We start from the raw sequence: 18,747 nt of genomic DNA on the forward strand, positions 1-18,747 counted from the left end.
CACTGTATTTTGACCTTTAGTGGGTTCGTATCAAAGCAGTGTGTGTGTGTGTGTGTGTGTGTGTGTGTGTGTGTGTATGTGTGTGTTTGTTTCCACCTGACCTCACCTGCCTTTTCGCTAAGGTCTGATGTGAGGAGGAGGAGGAGGAAGAGGAGATAAAACAACGTCTAATTTATAGCGGCGGTTGGGGGGCAACGCGCGCGGCATGATGCACTGCTCCTCAACGGCGAGGGGAAGGGAAGGGAAGGGGAAGGGAAGAGGGAAGGGAAGGGGGAAGGAAATGGGGAAGGGGAAGGGAAGGGGGGCGGTGGTACCAGATATATCACACAGCCGGACGGGGAATATATGGCGCGCTGACTTACGGGCCCGCTGCGAATATTCTGTCGCCACAGGAGAGAGAGAGAGAGAGAGAGAGAGAGAGAGAGAGAGAGAGAGAGAGAGAGAGAGAGAGAGAGAGAGAGAGAGAGAGAGAGAGAGAGATGGGAGTGGGGGTTGGGGAGTGGTGGAGACCGAGAAATGCAGTGAGAGAAAAGGGGAGGGAGAGCGAAAGATTTTTTTGGATAATACTGAAGCAGCGGAGTTAGAACTTAACTTGGGGGCGGATGACGTGAAACTGTGTACAGCGACGGGGACGAGTTGTGGAGCAGGGTGAGGGTGGGAAGTGTGAGGGGACGACAAGGTGGTGGCGCGAAGTGCGACGTGGCGGTGGTGCTAGGACATGGTGGTGGTGTTAGGTGTGAGTGGGACATGGTGGTGGTGTTAGGTGTGAGTGGGACATGGCGGTGGGGCGAGGTGTGAGTGGGACATGGTGGTGGGGCGAGGTGTGAGTGGGACATGGTGGTGGTGTTAGGTGTGAGTGGTACATGGTGGTGGTGCGAGGTGTGAGTGGGACATGATGGTGGTGCGAAGTGTGAGTGCGACATGGTGGTGGGGCGAGGTGTGAGTGGGACATGATGGTGGTGCGAAGTGTGAGTGGGACATGGTGGTGGTGTTAGGTGTGAGTGGGACATGGTGGTGGTGTTAGGTGTGAGTGGGACATGGCGGTGGTGCGAGGTGCGAGTGGGATATGGCAGTAGTGCGAAGTGTGAGTGGGACATGGTGGTGGCGCAGAGTGTGAATGGATGTCCTTTAAGAAGGGAGCAATATGAGTATGACTTTGAAGAGGATACTGAGGATGGGTGGGAGTGAGGTCTGCAGGGAGGTGTATGAGCGAGGAGAGTGAGGTGCTAGGGAGAGGTGTAGAACCCCCTCATGAAGTCAAGTCACACTGTGACGGGACGAGTAGGTACACAGAGGGAGGAAATGAGTGAAGCTTAAAGGTCGTAGAACAGAAGTACGAGTGAAGAAAGAGTGAGGGTCATCTTGAAGCATGGACAGATGGCAACTTCTTTATGTGGACGGTACTGCGAGACGGGGATCTGTCACAGCCCACGAAGTATACGGTCGTCAAAACTGGCGCAAGACGGGGACACCGCTACATGGCCGGAGATATGCAGGGATCTTGGCCTAGTCCTGCCGGGATGAAGTGCGGCGGGGCGGGCGGAGTGAGAGAGAGGGGGAGAGGGAGGGGGAAAGGAATCCAATCCTCTGGGGTTAAGATACGTCATCTGGAAAGGGGATTCAGGATCCACATAAATCTGGCTGCGGGTTTGAGAGTTTTATGGCCGTCCTCAGTTTCGTGGCCATAACGTGTCGCCTTTCGCGATTCACGATTGCCGGGGACTGCCTTTCCGTACTTGGAGTATGATGCAGGCGCCTCCCCGTATTTCTTAACCCCCGTCCCTCTTCACAAGTGACACACCTCGAATGGTTCTACCACATCCACCAGCTCAGCGGATGGAAGAGTGGAGGCAGACATGGGTAAAACGATTCTCTTTTTTTTTTTCTTTATCTTCGTGAGAATTTATAATGATGTTATTCGGGGCCTCGGAGGAGGAATGGCCATTATTTCCTGTTTTTTTCTTCAGGGGTTTGTCTTATTGCCTCTCATGCGTTAGGGTTGGCGCGTTCCCCCCCCCACACACACACACGCGTGCGCCAGCTGCTGTAGTAGCAACAGGCATCAGGACCACAGCTGGTCGGATGGGCGTCTGTGTCTGTCTGTTACGACTCGAGTGATCACCATGTTGACCACACTTGAGCAGCGCGGTACGACCCCCTCCTTCCTCCCTCCTACCTCTAGAGTATGACAGTATACGACTCTTGGGGACATGACGGCCCGGTCCTTCAAAGGGGTTTCAGGTCAAAGGTCAGAGGGTCAGAGCCCTTAATACCTAAGGGTCGTGCCGTCCGTGCTTCAAGACGGTCGAGGGCTGGGACTGGTACTCAATACCTTCTCTATACAGGGCGACCAGATTGGTGGCCCGCCCAACACATCTCTGTCCTGGTGGGCCAACATTCCCTTCAGCACTGCACACACGTCTCCACGCATTAACCCGTGGCCCTGGTGTCGCATAACTCACCAGCGAGCCAGGGCAACGGCGATACGTGCGGGGCCTCTGTGCGTGCGTTCATGTGTGTGTGTGTGTGTGTGTGTGTGTGTGTGTGTGGAGATGGCTTCGACAGAATACCTATCCTAGAATCTGGGTCACGTCAGGTGGAGGTGGTTTTGTCAGAGTTTATATATATATATATATATATATATATATATATATATATATATATATATATATATATATATATATATATAACGTTCACAAGGATTCCAGACCCATCCTGGAGACTGGAACGTTTGTGGAATCTACTGGAAAGGGGGTTTGGTGGGGGGTCTGCATTTTTCCAGGTTCGTGGATTCAATTCTCCCGACTACTGGACACTGTATATCTTCACGAAGCCTTCCTCCTCCTCCTCCTCACGCTATAAGGAACCAGGTTCCCCTCCCCGAGCAGAGGGAACGTGTTCGAACCTCTTAAAAGGCCTCTCTGATCTCCTTTAAGGTTCTTGTCCGTCGCTCGGGTCCAGCTAGCTTCTTGGGATCAAGCCCTCCCTCGTCCAACGCCTCACTGCCACAGCCGCTGTCGTCATTCCCCTCCACGTCGTGATGACGCCTCCTGGCACCTCAAAGTCATGTGCAACACATCTCCTCCTCTTCCTCCTCCTCCTTCTCCTCCTCTTCTTCCTCCTTTTCCTCTTCTTCTTCCTCGTCTCACTCCTCCTTGACCTCATGATTTCTTGCCCACTCATTACCTTCCCTCAGGTGTATCATTCACATCAGACTCCCTCACACACAACATATGAGTCTGTCATTACCTTCCCTCAGGTGTATCATTCATCAGACTCCCTCACACACAACATATGAGTCTGTCATTCGAAAGCGTTTTGCCTTCGCGCTGTTCTCACCACCTTCTTCCCTCCTCCAGCGACCCGACGCATCACTATCTTCACATTCTTGGGTTACTGTTAGTGTTTTTGATGATGAATGCGGTTGAAAGAAAACGGGTCTTCCCTTGCAAGCGTCCGTGGTTCGCGTCCTTTGGATAAGCTTCGGGTTGTGGCGCCGGGGGGGATGTGAGACGGGGGGAAAAATGAGGAATGGGGGGTTCGAACGAGCGAGAGCTTGATATGGTGGGTGAGAGGAGGGATCTTGACTAAGGTGAAGGGGGTGAGGGAGGGTCCTGGGAGAGTGTCAGAAGGTCCCGAAGCCAATTTTTCCGCGATAACCTCGCTGTCTCTCTGTCATCATACCACCTGCCTCTCTTTCCAACCACGGTGGTTCTCGGAGAAGGAGGAGCGGCCCTTCCCTGTGCCCTGCTCCTCCTCCTCCTCCTTCTCCTCCCTCCACGCCATCTGCCAGCCAGAGCCCGAACTAACGACAAGGCCCGGAAACTATATATGCTTTTTACCGTCACGGGCGATTCACAGTTTTTATTACAAATGCGACGCGGGGGAAAAAAAAAGGGGGAAAAAAAATTATTTTAACTGATATTTTACGACAGTGGGGAAAGAATTGGGGATCTTTTTTTCTCCCGGTCGAGGGAGATTTTATTTATAAACTTTTAAAGCGATATGTAGCGTCCACAGTTATATATATATATATATATATATATATATATATATATATATATATATATATATATATATATATATATATATATATATGTATGCGGAACCTTCACTTCACCGCAAAGAGGTATATGATTGTGCATATATATATATATATATATATATATATATATATATATATATATATATATATATATATAGAACCCTTGAAGGTTAGGTTTAAAAAGCTCCAGCCAGGTCAACATACCCATGGGCTTAGTACAGTCGTTGCTCACACAGAGGGGTCGTGCCTTGCGTCGTGCTACAGCATCTGCGATCGCTGGTATAACGAACGCCACGCCCGGGCTCGAACCTCCTCAAAAGTGATTACATAAACGGTCGAAAACGCAATGTCCACAAATCCGCCCGCCCCCCCCGGCGAGTTTGCACAGCCAATAATTTCTGGGAGAGAGAGAGAGAGAGAGAGAGAGAGAGAGAGAGAGAGAGAGAGAGAGAGAGAGAGACTCTGTCTGCGTCGTCCTCGCAAATGAACGCTGTAAAAGCTATTAGCCAAAGCGCTTATGCATATGCCAATTCACGGGCGAATCGCCGCTACGTGTAGCAATTTGTCCCCCCCATCCCCCACGGAATTACCGTAGGCGTTTTACCGGGCGCGTTAGCGCGAGGGGGAGGGGGGGAATTAAACCAGAGTGCAGACCAAATCTGCGCTTAATATTTAGTGGAGAGGGAGTTAAATTAGCTGAGGTATTGCTAGTATTACAAGAACAGACGATGCCAATTTTGGTTGGCGGGGTGGGTTGCTGTCGCTACAGCCGATGCCAATTTTGGTTGGCGGGGTGGGTTGCCGTAGCTACAGCCGATGCCAATTTTGGTTGGCGGGGTGGGTTGCCGTAGCTACAGCCGATGCCAATTTTGGTTGGCGGGGTGGGTTGCTGTAGCTACAGCCGATGCCAATTTTGGTTGGCGGGGTGGGTTGCCGTAGCTACAGCCGATGCCAATTTTGGTTGGCGGGGTGGGTTGCCGTAGCTACAGCCGATGCCAATTTTGGTTGGCGGGGTGGGTTGCCGTAGCTACAGCCGATGCCAATTTTGGTTGGAGGGGTGGGTTGCCGTAGCTACAGCCAATGCCAATTTTGGTTGGCGGGGTTGGCTGTCGCTACAGCCGACGCCAATTTTGGTTGGCGGGGTGGGTTGTCGCTACAGCCGATGCCAATTTTGGTTGGCGGGGTGGGTTGCTGTCGCTACAGCCGATGCCAATTTTGGTTGGCGGGGTGGGTTGCCGTAGCTACAGCCGATGCCAATTTTGGTTGGCGGGGTGGGTTGCTGTAGCTACAGCCGATGCCAATTTTGGTTGGCGGGGTGGGTTGCCGTAGCTACAGCCGATGCCAATTTTGGTTGGCGGGGTGGGTTGCCGTAGCTACAGCCGATGCCAATTTTGGTTGGCGGGGGTGGGTTGCCGTAGCTACAGCCGATGCCAATATTGGTTGGAAGGGGGTGGGTTGCCGTAGCTACAGCAATGCCAATTTTGGTTGGCGGGGTTGGCTGTCGCTACAGCCGACGCCAATTTTGGTTGGCGGGTGGGATTGCCGTAGCTACAGCCGATGCCAATTTTGGTTGCGGGGGGTTGGTTTGCCGTAGCTACAGCCGATGCCAATTTTTGGTTGGCGGGGTTGGGTTGCCGTAGCTACAGCCGATGCCAATTTTGGTTGGCGGGGTGGGTTGCCCGTAGCTACAGCCGATGCCAATTTTGGTTGGCGGGGTGGGTTGCCGTAGCTACAGCCGATGCCAATTTTGGTTGGCGGCGTGGGCAGTCGCTACAGCCCAATGCCAATTTTGGTTGGCGGGGTGGGTTGCCGTAGCTACAGCCGATGCCCAATTTTGGTTGGCGGGGTGGGTTGCCGAGCTACAGCCGATGCCAATTTTGGTTGGCGGGGTGGGTTGCCGTAGCTACAGCCGATGCCAATTTTGGTTGGAGGGGTGGGTTGCCGTAGCTACAGCCAATGCCAATTTTGGTTGGCGGGGTTGGCTGTCGCTACAGCCGACGCCAATTTTGGTTGGCGGGGTGGGTTGCCGTAGCTACAGCCGATGCCAATTTTGGTTGGCGGGGTTGGTTGCCGTAGCTACAGCCGATGCCAATTTTGGTTGGCGGGGTGGGTTGCCGTAGCTACAGCCGATGCCAATTTTGGTTGGCGGGGTGGGTTGCCGTAGCTACAGCCGATGCCAATTTTGGTTGGCGGGGTGGGTTGCCGTAGCTACAGCCGATGCCAATTTTGGTTGGCGGGGTGGGTTGAGCCCGTGCGCCAATTTGCTGGCGACTTACTACACCCCATACCAATTAGTGGATGGGGTACGACCGCAGACCATCCCAATTTGGTGACGGGTCGTTCCTACAGCCTATGCCAATTTGCTGATGGGTTGGGACAGACCCATACCAATTTATGGGGTGAGGGGGGTTAGTACTAAAACCCAAACCCATTTGTTTAGGAGGTCAATGCATTCTTTGCCAATTTTGCTTACATTTACTACAAGGAAAAGCACTTTGATCTGAAACAATTACAGCGCCAACCAATTTTCTGATACATCATTACAGCACATACCACACCAATTTCCATAATGCTGCGTGTTCATGCTGGCGCAGTACAGCAAACCAATTTTCAAGCGTTATGAATACGACAGCATAAAAGCCATTTCCTTTTGAATTGCTTTTCAATGCCTCTTATCAAAACCATGAATCACAACGGCGAATATCGGGTCATCAGCATGAATCGCAACGGCGAATATCGGGTCAGCATGAATCACAACGGCGAATATCGGGTCATCAGCATGAATCACAACGGCGAATATCGGATCAGCATGAATCACAACGGCGAATATCGGGTCAGCATGAATCACAACGGCGAATATCGGGTCAGCATGAATCACAACGGCGAATATCGGATCAGCATGAATCACAACGGCGAATATCGGATCATCAGCATGAATCACCACGGCGAATATCGGATCAGCATGAATCACAACGGCGAATATCGGATTAGCATGAACCACAACGGCGAATATCGGATCAGCATGAATCACCACAGCGAATACTGGGTCAGTATGAATCATCACCGCGAATATCGGGTCAGCATGAATCACCAAGGCGAATATCGGATCAGCATGAATCACAACGGCGAATATCGGGTCAGCATGAATCACCACGGCGAACATCGGATCAGCATGAATCACAACGGCGAATATCGGGTCAGCATGAATCACCAAGGCGAATATCGGATCATCAGCATGAATCACAACGGCGAATATCGGGTCAGCATGAATCACCACGGCGAACATCGGATCAGCATGAATCACAACGGCGAATATCGGGTCAGCATGAATCACCACGGCGAACATCGGATCAGCATGAATCACAACGGCGAATATCGGGTCAGCATGAATCACCAAGGCGAATATCGGATCAGCATGAATCACCACGGCGAATACCGGTTTCCCGCCGGTTCACTCCACCGTTGCCGATGAAGCGCTCCCGTTTCTTGACGTTCCGTTAACGCGTCAACAGAGCGAGCGAGCGAGCGAGCGCTGAGCGTGTGCGTGCCAGTCGGTCGCCAGCGGCCAGCCTGACGTATTAATCCGATGAACGAATGATGCGACGCGTCGCCTATTTTGGCCCATCTTGCGTCAGTCTTACGTCGTAAATCCCCCTCGAGCACGGACGCGGTGCGACGACCCCTTGAGCACGAGGGTACGACGACGCTCGAGCGCGAAGGCACGAGCCCTTGAGTACGAAGTGACGACCCGCGAGCGCGAAGGCACGACCCCTTGAGTACGAAGTGACGACCCGAGAGCGCGAAGGCACGACCCCTTGAGTACGAAGTGACGACCCGCGAGCGCGAAGGTGCGACCCCTTGAGTACGAAGTTACGACCCGCGAGCGCGAAGGCACGATCCCTTGAGTACGAAGTTACGACCCCTTGAGTAGGGCGGCCCAGCCTCGGACCTAATCCTCCACGGTCGTACTCAAGGGTAGCAGCAGCCTCGCCCTTCCGAGGCCTTAAAGGGCGGCGAGTGGAGGGCGCTGGTAATACGTTACACCCCCTCACCATTTACGTCACCCTCCTCACCCCCTTCATCCTGTGCGACAGGCCACCATGAGGTACGCCTATGCCATCGATCCGCCGTTCGATTCCCCGCTATGAGATATCCAACGCCACCCTGGCCCTCACCCTCCCTCCCTCCTTAACGCACCTCCTCACCGACCCCATCACGTCATTGTCGCCCGCACACCTTACAAGGGAGGAGCCATTTGCCTCAATTTGCCCATGACGATGATCGCAGAAGCCGTGAGGGAGACACGGGGGATGCGTCACGCCCCATCTTTCCATCACGGCAATTCCATTCCTAATCTTCGCTTTGGAGCGCATTCATGCACAGTGTGGTGGTTGCCCTCCCTCGCCCCCTCTGACGCACGCCCCCGCGCCTCTGACGCACGGGGTAAAACTCACAGTTGCTTAGCTTTCATGCCTTAGAGTCTGTCTGTCTGTCTGTCTTCGTCTTTGGGAAAAGAAGTGCGCAGCAGCCAGCGAAACGACCATTACCCATCTTCGCTCTGAACCAGAAGTAAAAGATGGCCCAAGGCAAACGTTAATGATATGAATTAACCATATCTAAAGTCCTCACGTCAATAACTGAATTATCCATATCTAGAATACTCACGTCAATAACTGAATTATCCTTATCTAAAATACTCACGTCCATATCTAAAATACTCACGTCAATATCTAAAATACTCACGTCAATAACTGAATTATCCATATCTAAAATACTCACGTCAATAACTGAATTAACCATATCGAAAGGCCTCACATCAATAACTGAATTATCCATATCTAAAATGCTCACTATACACACTATTCCTCTAACACACTTGTCCAAATCTAACACAGACCTTTCCCTATATAACAGACATTATCTATCAGAGTTCCCGATAGATATGACCACCCCACTCCCTGTTTACACGCTCCCTGGCGACACATTAAATGAACAGAACTGGGAAAAATAACGAGACCACGCCACCTGACCTATTTATTCGGTTCGCACCAACGAAAAATATTGATGGTTTTCCTGAATGACAACTGTTCAAAATAACAAAATAACAACTGTTCAAAATAACAAAATAACAATAACAACCTCTCCAACCTCTCTCTATATCTTTTTGTTCACTGAAAATGAAGCAAAAACTTGTGTTAAATAAAACCCCTCAGTGTGGTTAAATCTCCCAAGCATATTTTTAATATGTTAAAAATGGATATACTAAATCCCTAACTCCACTAGACACCAGGACGATGAATTAACCTCCCAATCCCCACCGAACTCCCACTGCATAACGGGATAATCACAACCCCCCTTCCTCCCACCACATCCCCAAAACCCCTTTCATCCCCACTGCTCAACACCAGAAGAGGAAAACGAACCCTAATACATCTCCCCACGTAACAGAAAAAAAAAGAACTCCCACTGCAAAAATGAAACGAATCAAGCCACCTACTTAATAAAGGAATCGACCCATGCACACACACTGAAGAAATCGACCCACCCACACACACTGAAGGAATCGACCCAATAGAGGAATCGACCCATGCACACACACTGAAGAAATCGACCCATCCATACACCTGAAGGAATCGACCCACCCACACACACTGAAGGAGTCGACTCTCCACATACTGAAGAAATCGACCCATCCACACACACTGAAGAAATCGACCCATCCACACACCTGAAGAAATCGACCCATCCACACACCTGAAGAAATCGAGCCATCCATACACCTGAAGGGATCGACCCATCCACACACCTGAAGAAATCGACCCATCCATACACCTGGAGAAATCAACCCACCCACACACCTGAAGAAATCAACCCACCCCACACACACTGAAGAAATCAACCCACCCACACACACCTGAAGAAATCAACCCACCCACACACACCTGAAGAAATCGACCCATCCCACACACACCTGAGGAAATCGACCCATCCACACACACTGAAGAAATCAACCCACCCACACACACTGAAGAAATCAACCCACCCACACACACCTGAAGAAATCGACCCATCCCACACACACCTGAAGAAATCGACCCATCCATATGGATCACACGCCAATACTGAGCGTCCGTGACCAAACACCTCCTACCTGCCTTACATACTACCCGGGTCACACATTAAGAAGACGATATTCTCAGCACCATCTCCTTGGCCTACTTGGGCCCAGCACAAGGTGGCTTATTTCACCCCTTTAATACGCTTGTACACACTAGCGAGGGACACGACAGTCGACGGGATAACTTCGCCATTACTTTCGTCTTCAGCGAGGGAAAAATAATGCAATGTCTGACCTCAGCTCACGGCTGAGATCAATCACGACAAAATATGAAATACATATAAAAAAAAAAAAATGGGTTTCATTATACCTTTTTCCCTGCTGGAAAGCCCGACCATAGGTCGCGCCTAGCCAGTGCGTGCTAAGGGGAGGGCTCGTCCCCCTATCTACTGTTAACCTACTTACGGGCCGTCCTAGCTAGTGCGTGCTAGGGAGGAGGAGGAGCAGGGGGAGGAGAGAGAGAGAGAGAGAGAGAGAGAGAGAGAGAGAGAGAGAGAGAGAGAGAGAGAGAGAGAGCTCTCCCCCCTATCCAGTATCCCCACGTAATAGCACCATCAATAACCCCTCCCTCCTCCCCCACCAGAAGCTAGCCATGGCCAGGAGGAAGGGGGAGGGTTTGACCTACATGGCCCCGAAGTGACCCGGGGATCCATTTCTCACCGGGCCGGCCACTCTCGCCTCCCTACACCGGGGTATCCAGGAACGGTAAATCTTCTGACCTGTCCTGTTTATTCCTATGTTATGTCCTCCTCTTTCCAGCTCCCCCTCAAGTCAACTCTCTCCTACGGCCTTCGTAAATCATCTTCCTCTCCCACTCAAAACCCTCACTCTCTCTATTCTTCTCCTTCTTCTTCTTCTTCTTCTTCTTCTCCTTCTTCTTCTTCTTCTTCTCTTCTTCTTCTTCTTCTCCTTCTTCTCCTTCTTCTTCTCCTTCTTCTCCTTCTCCTTCTTCTTCTTCTCCTTCTTCTCCTTCTTCTTCTTCTTCTTCTTCTTCTTCTCCTTCTTCTTCTTCTCCTTCTTCTTCTTCTCCTTCTTCTTCTTCTCCTTCTTCTTCTTCTTCTTCTTCTTCTTCTTCTTCTTCTTCTTCTTCTTCCCTCCTCTTCTGCGTCAGCGCACCGGACTGGTTCCCCCTCCCTCCCGGCACTCCAATACCACCTCGGCGTGGGCAGTTTACGGGGGACAACCAGGCCATTATTCCACGAGCCTGGAAGCGAGCTGCCACACAGCCTCGCCACTGTCGTTCCAGGGCGGTCGGCCGCAATGCCCGCCCGCTGCCTCTCAACCCACCCATTCGCCTGCCGCCCAACCCACACCCCCAATCATTCCTCACCTGCCGTTGGCACACACGGATCGATCTGTTTCCGCCCCCGCATTCCAGCCCCAGCAGGCTTGGTTCCTTGCCTTCCAGGTCGTCTACTGTATACAATGCACGGTTTCCAGTGCGCGTGATACCTAGACTCTTCACTTTCAAAATTGCCAGCCACCTACTCTACCAGACCGTCTTGCCGTGTACAATACATACCTTCCAGACCGTCTGTCATCTACACTACCCACCTTCCAGGCCGCCTGCCACTTGCCCAACCCATCTTCCAGACCGACGGCCATCTACATTACCCATCTTCCATATCTCCTCCCATCTACACAAACCTATGTTCCATGCTAACTGCCATCTACACCACCCACCTTCCAGACCGTCTGCCATCTACATTACCCATCTTCCATACCCCCCTCCCATCCACACAACCTATGTTCCAGGCTAACTGCCATCTACACCACCCACCTTCCAGACCGACTGCCATCTACACCACCCACCTTCCAGACCGTCTGCCATCTACACCACCCAATTCCCAGATCGACCGACCTTCCCCTGGCCCATCAGAGCGCCAGCCAGCCACTGGTTCTCGTGTTTTACATGCCGGCCGGAGGTGGAAAATTCAATATGTTGGGTTTGGTGCCGCATACAGATGCGCTCCTGTGGCACAGTGTCCTGCTGTGGCCCTGCTCCCTCCACCCGGGTCCCACTGTTGTGCTGTGGCATCAGGTTCTTGTGTCCCCACTGTTGTGGTGTGACTCCATATGCTTCTGTGTCCCCACTGCTGTGGTGTGACTCCATATGCTTCTGTGTCCCACTGCTGTGGTGTGACTCCATATGCTTCTGAGTCCCTACTGCTGTGGTGTGACTCCATATGCTTCTGTGTCCTACTGCTGTGGTGTGACTCCATATGCTTCTGTGTCCCCACTGCTGTGGTGTGACTCCATATGCTTCTGTGTCCTACTGCTGTGGTGTGACTCCATATGCTTCTGTGTCCCCACTGCTGTGGTGTGACTCCATATGCTTCTGTGTCCCCACTGCTGTGGTGTGACTCCATATGCTTCTGTGTCCCCACTGCTGTGGTGTGACTCCATATGCTTCTGTGTCCTACTGCTGTGGTGTGACTCCATATGCTTCTGTGTCCCCACTGCTGTGGTGTGACTCCATATGCTTCTGTGTCCTACTGCTGTGGTGTGACTCCATATGCTTCTGTGTCCCCACTGCTGTGGTGTGACTCCATATGCTTCTGTGTCCCCACTGCTGTGGTGTGACTCCATATGCTTCTGTGTCCCCACTGCTGTGGTGTGACTCCATATGCTTCTGTGTCCCCACTGCTGTGGTGTGACTCCATATGCTTCTGTGTCCCCACTGCTGTGGTGTGACTCCATATGCTTCTGTGTCCCCACTGCTGTGGTGTGACTCCATATGCTTCTGTGTCCCCACTGCTGTGGTGTGACTCCATATGCTTCTGTGTCCCCACTGCTGTGGTGTGACTCCATATGCTTCTGTGTTCCTACTGCTGTGGTGTGGCTGACTCCGTGCTCCTACGTCCCTGCTGTGTCTCTCTGCTGTGGTGTTCCTTCATGCTCCTGTGTCACCACTGCTGTGATGCCCCCCTGCTGCTGCTGTGGTGAAGCTCCTTCTACCTATATCCCGTCTCGTACCGTGGAGTGGAACTCCCCCCCTTCCCCAACAGCACACTGTGGGCCTGTGTCGATCATCGCCCTGGGGTTGTGTGGGCTGTCCCAATGATGGCTCGCACGACGGCAGCGTAGGATCTCGGCCGAGGCCATAACCTGAAGTTCGGGTTCGGTCCAGCAGGGTGATACCAATTACCAATACTGTTCGCTGGCCGTATCGTCCACTGGCCGTACTGTCCGCTGGCCGTATTGTTCGCTGGCCGTATTGTCCGCTGGCCGTGAGAATCAATCGAATCCTTCGCGATCCGTAAAAATGGAGGGGGTTTATGTCGTTCTCGGGCCTCCGAAGACGACGAAGAGACGAGGCAACCAGCAAAAATCTCCTCCCCCCAACACACACACACACACACACACACACACACACACACACACACACACACACCTGAGGGACGCAGGCACGAATTCCATCCGTAAAATGATAATCCATTTGCACCCGCCGGGCCAGCGTTTGGGGACATATAACAGTTAATGCTACCCAGGAGAGATTTCCCCCGCCAATGCAGGCGGCGGTACGCGACTTCGGGGAACGCGCAGCCCGGCCAACCTCGGCTGCTCAAAGAGAAGAGGATTCACGCGACGATTCTTTTCCCATGCCGCCCTCCCACGGGGGCCCTTTCATCGACGCTTTGTGACATGGCCTCCTCCCCCTTAAGTCCTCTAACAGTCGCCAGGTAAAGGGCCTGACTGCTATTTCTTCTGCTCTTCAGGAGAGCTGAGCGATTGATTCCACGCGGATGGGCGAAGAAGAGTTCAAGAGAGGCATCTTCCATGGACGCGCCTCTTGCGGAAAACCACTCTGGGTAACTAGTCATTCACGTCCTGAGCCGCTGTCTCCTGGGTAGATGGATAGCCCTCATGCCTCCTGCAGGCGACGGGTTTTCTCCTAAACTGGTGGCCGCCGGGCGTCAATCCTCTGCTACCTGACACTGTAACACGTCGGAGGAGTAGTGGGGTCAAAGTAACGTAAAAAAAAAAAAGAAGTAGCAAAAGCATCAAGCAACAGCAGCGAGGGAGATGTAACGAAGAGGAGGGTGAGCGGCACAGACAAGGCGGCATACACACACACACACACACACAAGGGTCCGGAAATGAGGCGTGACACAGTGGGTCGTCCGTCGCCTCTCGCTGCCTTCAATCACGCACGTCTCCTCCTCCTCCTCCTCCAACGCCTCCGCCCTTGGGAATGCATTCTCGCCTGAGATATTAACCCCCCACCCGCGTGATCACTCCGCCAGCGTCCTCCTGCCAGGGGGCCCGGGTATACGACGGGAGATCATGAGGGAGTGGAAATTCTACTGCTGGAGTCAATACAGGGAATGGTGGGAGGAGGAGAAGGGACACCATTCTATATGGCGTATCTCAAGGATGATGAAGGAGGGAGGGTATTTTGTCATGTCTGGGTTGTGGGATACTGCAAGGGTGGAACGGTGGAATGCCGCCAGGTAGGAGGGGTGTGGGTGGAGTGGGATTAACAATAGCGAGGCAATGGGAGTGCAGGGGGTCGGGTCGGGTCGGGTCGGGTCGGGTCGGGTCGGGTCGGGTCGGGGTCGGGGTTTACCCCCGCTATTTTCTGAGTGGTTTGCTCCATAAGGCGCAAGCCTCCCCGGTGCATCAGCCGAGCGCCTCCTCCTTCAGGAATATCACCGAAGGCGACGACGCCGACGCTGATGGGGCGAAGGAGGAGGAGGAGGAGGGAGAGGAGCGGTGGTGGCTGGACGGTGGTGGGTGGTGAGTGAGTGGCGCTGGTGACGAAGGAGGAATGTGAGAGGCGAAGCAGAGGTGAGGGAGAGGAGAGTGGTCTTGTCTACGAGAGAGTGAGTGTGCTGACGGAGGCGCCTCAGTGGCCAAATGATGGATGGGGGTGGGATGTTTGACGCCCGCCTGAGGACGACGAGGACCTCCCAGCGAAGGGGACACCTACAGAGATAAAGACGTACAGAACTCCACGACGTGGTGGTGGTGGTGGTGGTGGGGCTCGAACCTCCTACACCACACTACTGGACACTTTAAAAGTTACGAAACTCTTTTAACCCACCAGATCACCAGGACGAGCCAATACGCCATATCACAACCGTATGTCCATCTTCCCCTTTACCTCCTGTATCTTCGTAAGTTGCTCGCATCCCTGTAATACCTGCTGTATGCATGCTATGCTGTATCTCTATTCACCAGGTCACAACCGCCCGCCAGCCACGCTTCACAAACCTGTTTAATTCTCATACTTTCTCTATTAACTCCTTTCTTCTTAACCCCAGTTTCTCCCGTTTTTCATTTTCTTTTTTTTCCCCCCCATCACTTTCCCTCCTCCTTCCAACTTACCTCTCCCTGTTCGTCTCCATCTCTGATTAAATTCTTGCCTCTTCCATCCCTCCCCTTCGTACTTCTTACCTTCTTCTTGCCCTTAAATCTATCATCTCTTCTGTCATCATCTTTCTACAGTTCCCATTTTCCCTAATTCCCCCTTTACGTTTCTTTCTCCTTCTATCCCCTTTCCCATTTTCCCTCGCCCTTCTTTTCTATTGTGTCCCCCCCCCCTCCTCAACCTTCCCCCCATCACCACCAGCACCATCATCTACCCATCATAACCGGTGCACCATCACCATACCCTAGTTCCCAATGGTTTCAACCACATACTCCCATCATCATCGCCCCCACTCACCATCCCCTGGTCACTGGCGCCGCCTACCACACACCACCATCACTCAATCACTTCCTCCTGTCCGCAGGTGCCGTCCACTACATTCTACCACCATCACCCTTCTAGCCACCAGTGATGGTGATGGATGGCTGCAGCAGAGCCACACAAACTCCTCCTCCACCAAGCAGCGCCCTAACCCCGTCACCACCACCACCCCACACCGTTCTACCCACACATTCCCACCTCCTGTCTTTCTCCTCAATGATTCTTATTACATAGTCGTATTCCTTGACGGAGTAAGGCTCTCCCTCCCTCTTGCTGTGGGTATAAAGCCACCCTTGACACACCAAGGCTCTTTTCTCCCTTGTGGGCATGAATCCACCCTTGACACAGCAAGGCTCTCCTCTCCCTTGCTGTGGGCATAGAGCCTACATCGACACGCCAAGGACCTCCTCTCCCTTGCTGTGGGTATAAAGCCTCCCTTGGCACGCCAAGGACCTCCTCTCCCTTGCTGTGGGTATCAAGCCTCCCTTGACACGCCAAGGACCTCCTCTCCCTTGTGGGTAAAAAGTCACCCTTGACACACCAAGGCGCTCCTCTCCCTTGCTGTGGGTATAAAGTCACCCTTGACACACCAAGGCTCTTTTCTCCCTTGTTGTGGGCATGAATCCACCCTTGACACAGCAAGGACCTCTTCTCCCTTGCTGTGGGTATAAAGTCACCCTTGACACACCAAGGCGCTCCTCTCCCTTGTGGGTAAAAAGTCACCCTTGACACAGCAAGGCCCTCCTCTCCCTTGCTACGACCACGCCATAAAAAGAAGCCCTTGCACCACCCTTCAGGCACTCGCTCTTCTTAACGCTGAGTGCGGCCAAGACGTGAAGGGGGTCGAGCAGACGCGGTGGCGACTGTGGGCGCGGGCGTGGAGAGAGAGAGAGAGAGGGGGGACCCCGGTAGGCCGGCGAGGCGTGCAGCGTGGGTGAGAAAGAAGCACGGGCGTCATGTCGGCAACATAAGAGGCCACAGCCCGGCTAACGCAGTCCCATCCCCTCCTCGACCCCACACCCCCGTCAGGAGGGTAAGGGTCCCCAGCGCTCGGCACGGGAAACACGATCACACTCTTCAATTCCAAGTTCCTTTCAAGTTTTTATGGGCCTGAATTTATATCATGCCCCGGAGTGAACTTGTAAGAGAGCAGCTAAATGGGAGGCGGTGGGGGAGTTGGAGGAGGAGGAGGAGGAGGAGAACCACCACACCCCCACCCCGTCGCGTCGCTGAGCCTCCAGGGGTGGTGGCAGATGTGTTCAAATAACAGGACACGTAACCGAGTTTCCGAGTCTCGCTTCGACACGCCCGCCCTGCTACACACACACACACACCGGTGCGGCGCGTCAAGACGAGGCAGCACGGGTGATCTTCCGAAGCAGCTTCGAAGCCGAGCGGTCGCGGCGGCGTGACCCGTAAGATCCGCCGTCCACACGACACCGTTAGTGTGTGTGTGTGTTTTTGTTAACGAAAAGTCCAACATCAGAACGAGTCTTATCGAACAAGGGAAAATACGTAAGGGTTCGAGACATGCTTCGAGCACCGTGAGTGAAGCAAATATAATAATACGGTGGTTTTATATACTACTCCCCAATGCGATGGTTTCCATGGCTGTTCCAAGGAATGAAACACGCTATGTCCCAAGTGCACTTTCGTGTGATTCATACTTTAAATACATCTCTTCCCTTGACGATGTGCTGATCACACGAAAGTGCACTTGGGACTTATCGTGTCTCATTCTTCCATGTGGTTATCACTTGGTTTCGGAGGCTGCTTTCTAACCCCCTCCCCTCACCGTAGCCCGGACTGGTGTCAGGAGGGACCTGGCGTTGTCTGGAGCTGCTGCAGCTACTGCAGATACGCACCTCCGACTGAGCCGCGCCACTTGACTGCGTATTACTGCGCCGCCTGCGTAGCATGAGCGATTACCAGAAGGGGGGCGCGGGGGTCGCCAACGCCGCCACTTTGTTCGCCTCCCTTCATGGTAAAAAAAAAAAAAACACATTCAACTTCAAACCTTAACCCCGATCACTAACTTTGAAAGATGACACAGATGTCACAGGTGGGTGAACTCCTCCACGATGGGGGGAGGAGTTTGCCGCCTCCCTCCTCCTCTCTCTCCCTCAACACTTCCCTCCAAATTACGGGAGTGTTAGCCACACAACTACCAATGCTACAGGTCAACACTACCACTACTACTACTACTACCCCACCTACACTACACCCCACCTGAACGGGAATAGTACTGGTGTGTGTGGTACCGTCACCTCCTAAGGAACGGGCGCGAACAGGGGCGCGTGGGAACCACAGCGCCGAGAGCTCAAAGCTTCTACACACGGCCCGTGATACCATCGCTGGGAAGGCTCACTGAATCGCCGCAGTGGACGCCAATGGCGATTAAAAACACTGGGGTGGTATATTCCCTTGGAGCGCAGACGGGAGAAGAGGGGTATGTGTTCGTAACTTACACCTGGAAACTCCTGGGTGAGGCAGAGTTCCTAACGGGAGAGAGGTGTACATGTTCGTAACTTACTCTAGGAAACTCCTGGGAAAGGCAGAGTTCCCAACGGGGGAGGGGTACATGTTCGTAACTTACACCTGGAAACTCCTGGGGAAGGCACAGCCCACAACCTACTGCTGCTACTACGCACGGCAGACGCAGTATAATAATTCCAGTGGAGTGAGAAAAAGGCGAGATAAACACTGGACACATCACCTCGAACCTCCGGGGTTCCCTGGTGTATTCGACAAGCTACCAGCTGCGACCATCAGATACACTGTGAGGTGGACGGGGACCACCACAGCCAAACCAGTCTGGCTGTGGTGGTCACGAAAGCCCGTGCGGGAAGCGGCCTCCCACAGCCTGGTCGACCGAAAAAAAAGATGACT

The 18,747-nt window shown here is 52.9% G+C and overlaps 1 protein-coding gene across 3 annotated transcripts in view; it reads right to left on the minus strand.

The window, feature by feature from the left end:
• Positions 1 to 18,747, minus strand: part of LOC139759084 (uncharacterized) — a 785,422-nt gene that overhangs the window by 83,300 nt on the left and 683,375 nt on the right. The gene's annotated exons all lie outside the window — the stretch shown is intronic.

The sequence above is a fragment of the Panulirus ornatus genome, chromosome 32 (genome assembly GCF_036320965.1).
Source record: "Panulirus ornatus isolate Po-2019 chromosome 32, ASM3632096v1, whole genome shotgun sequence".
Lineage (NCBI taxonomy): Eukaryota > Metazoa > Arthropoda > Malacostraca > Decapoda > Palinuridae > Panulirus > Panulirus ornatus.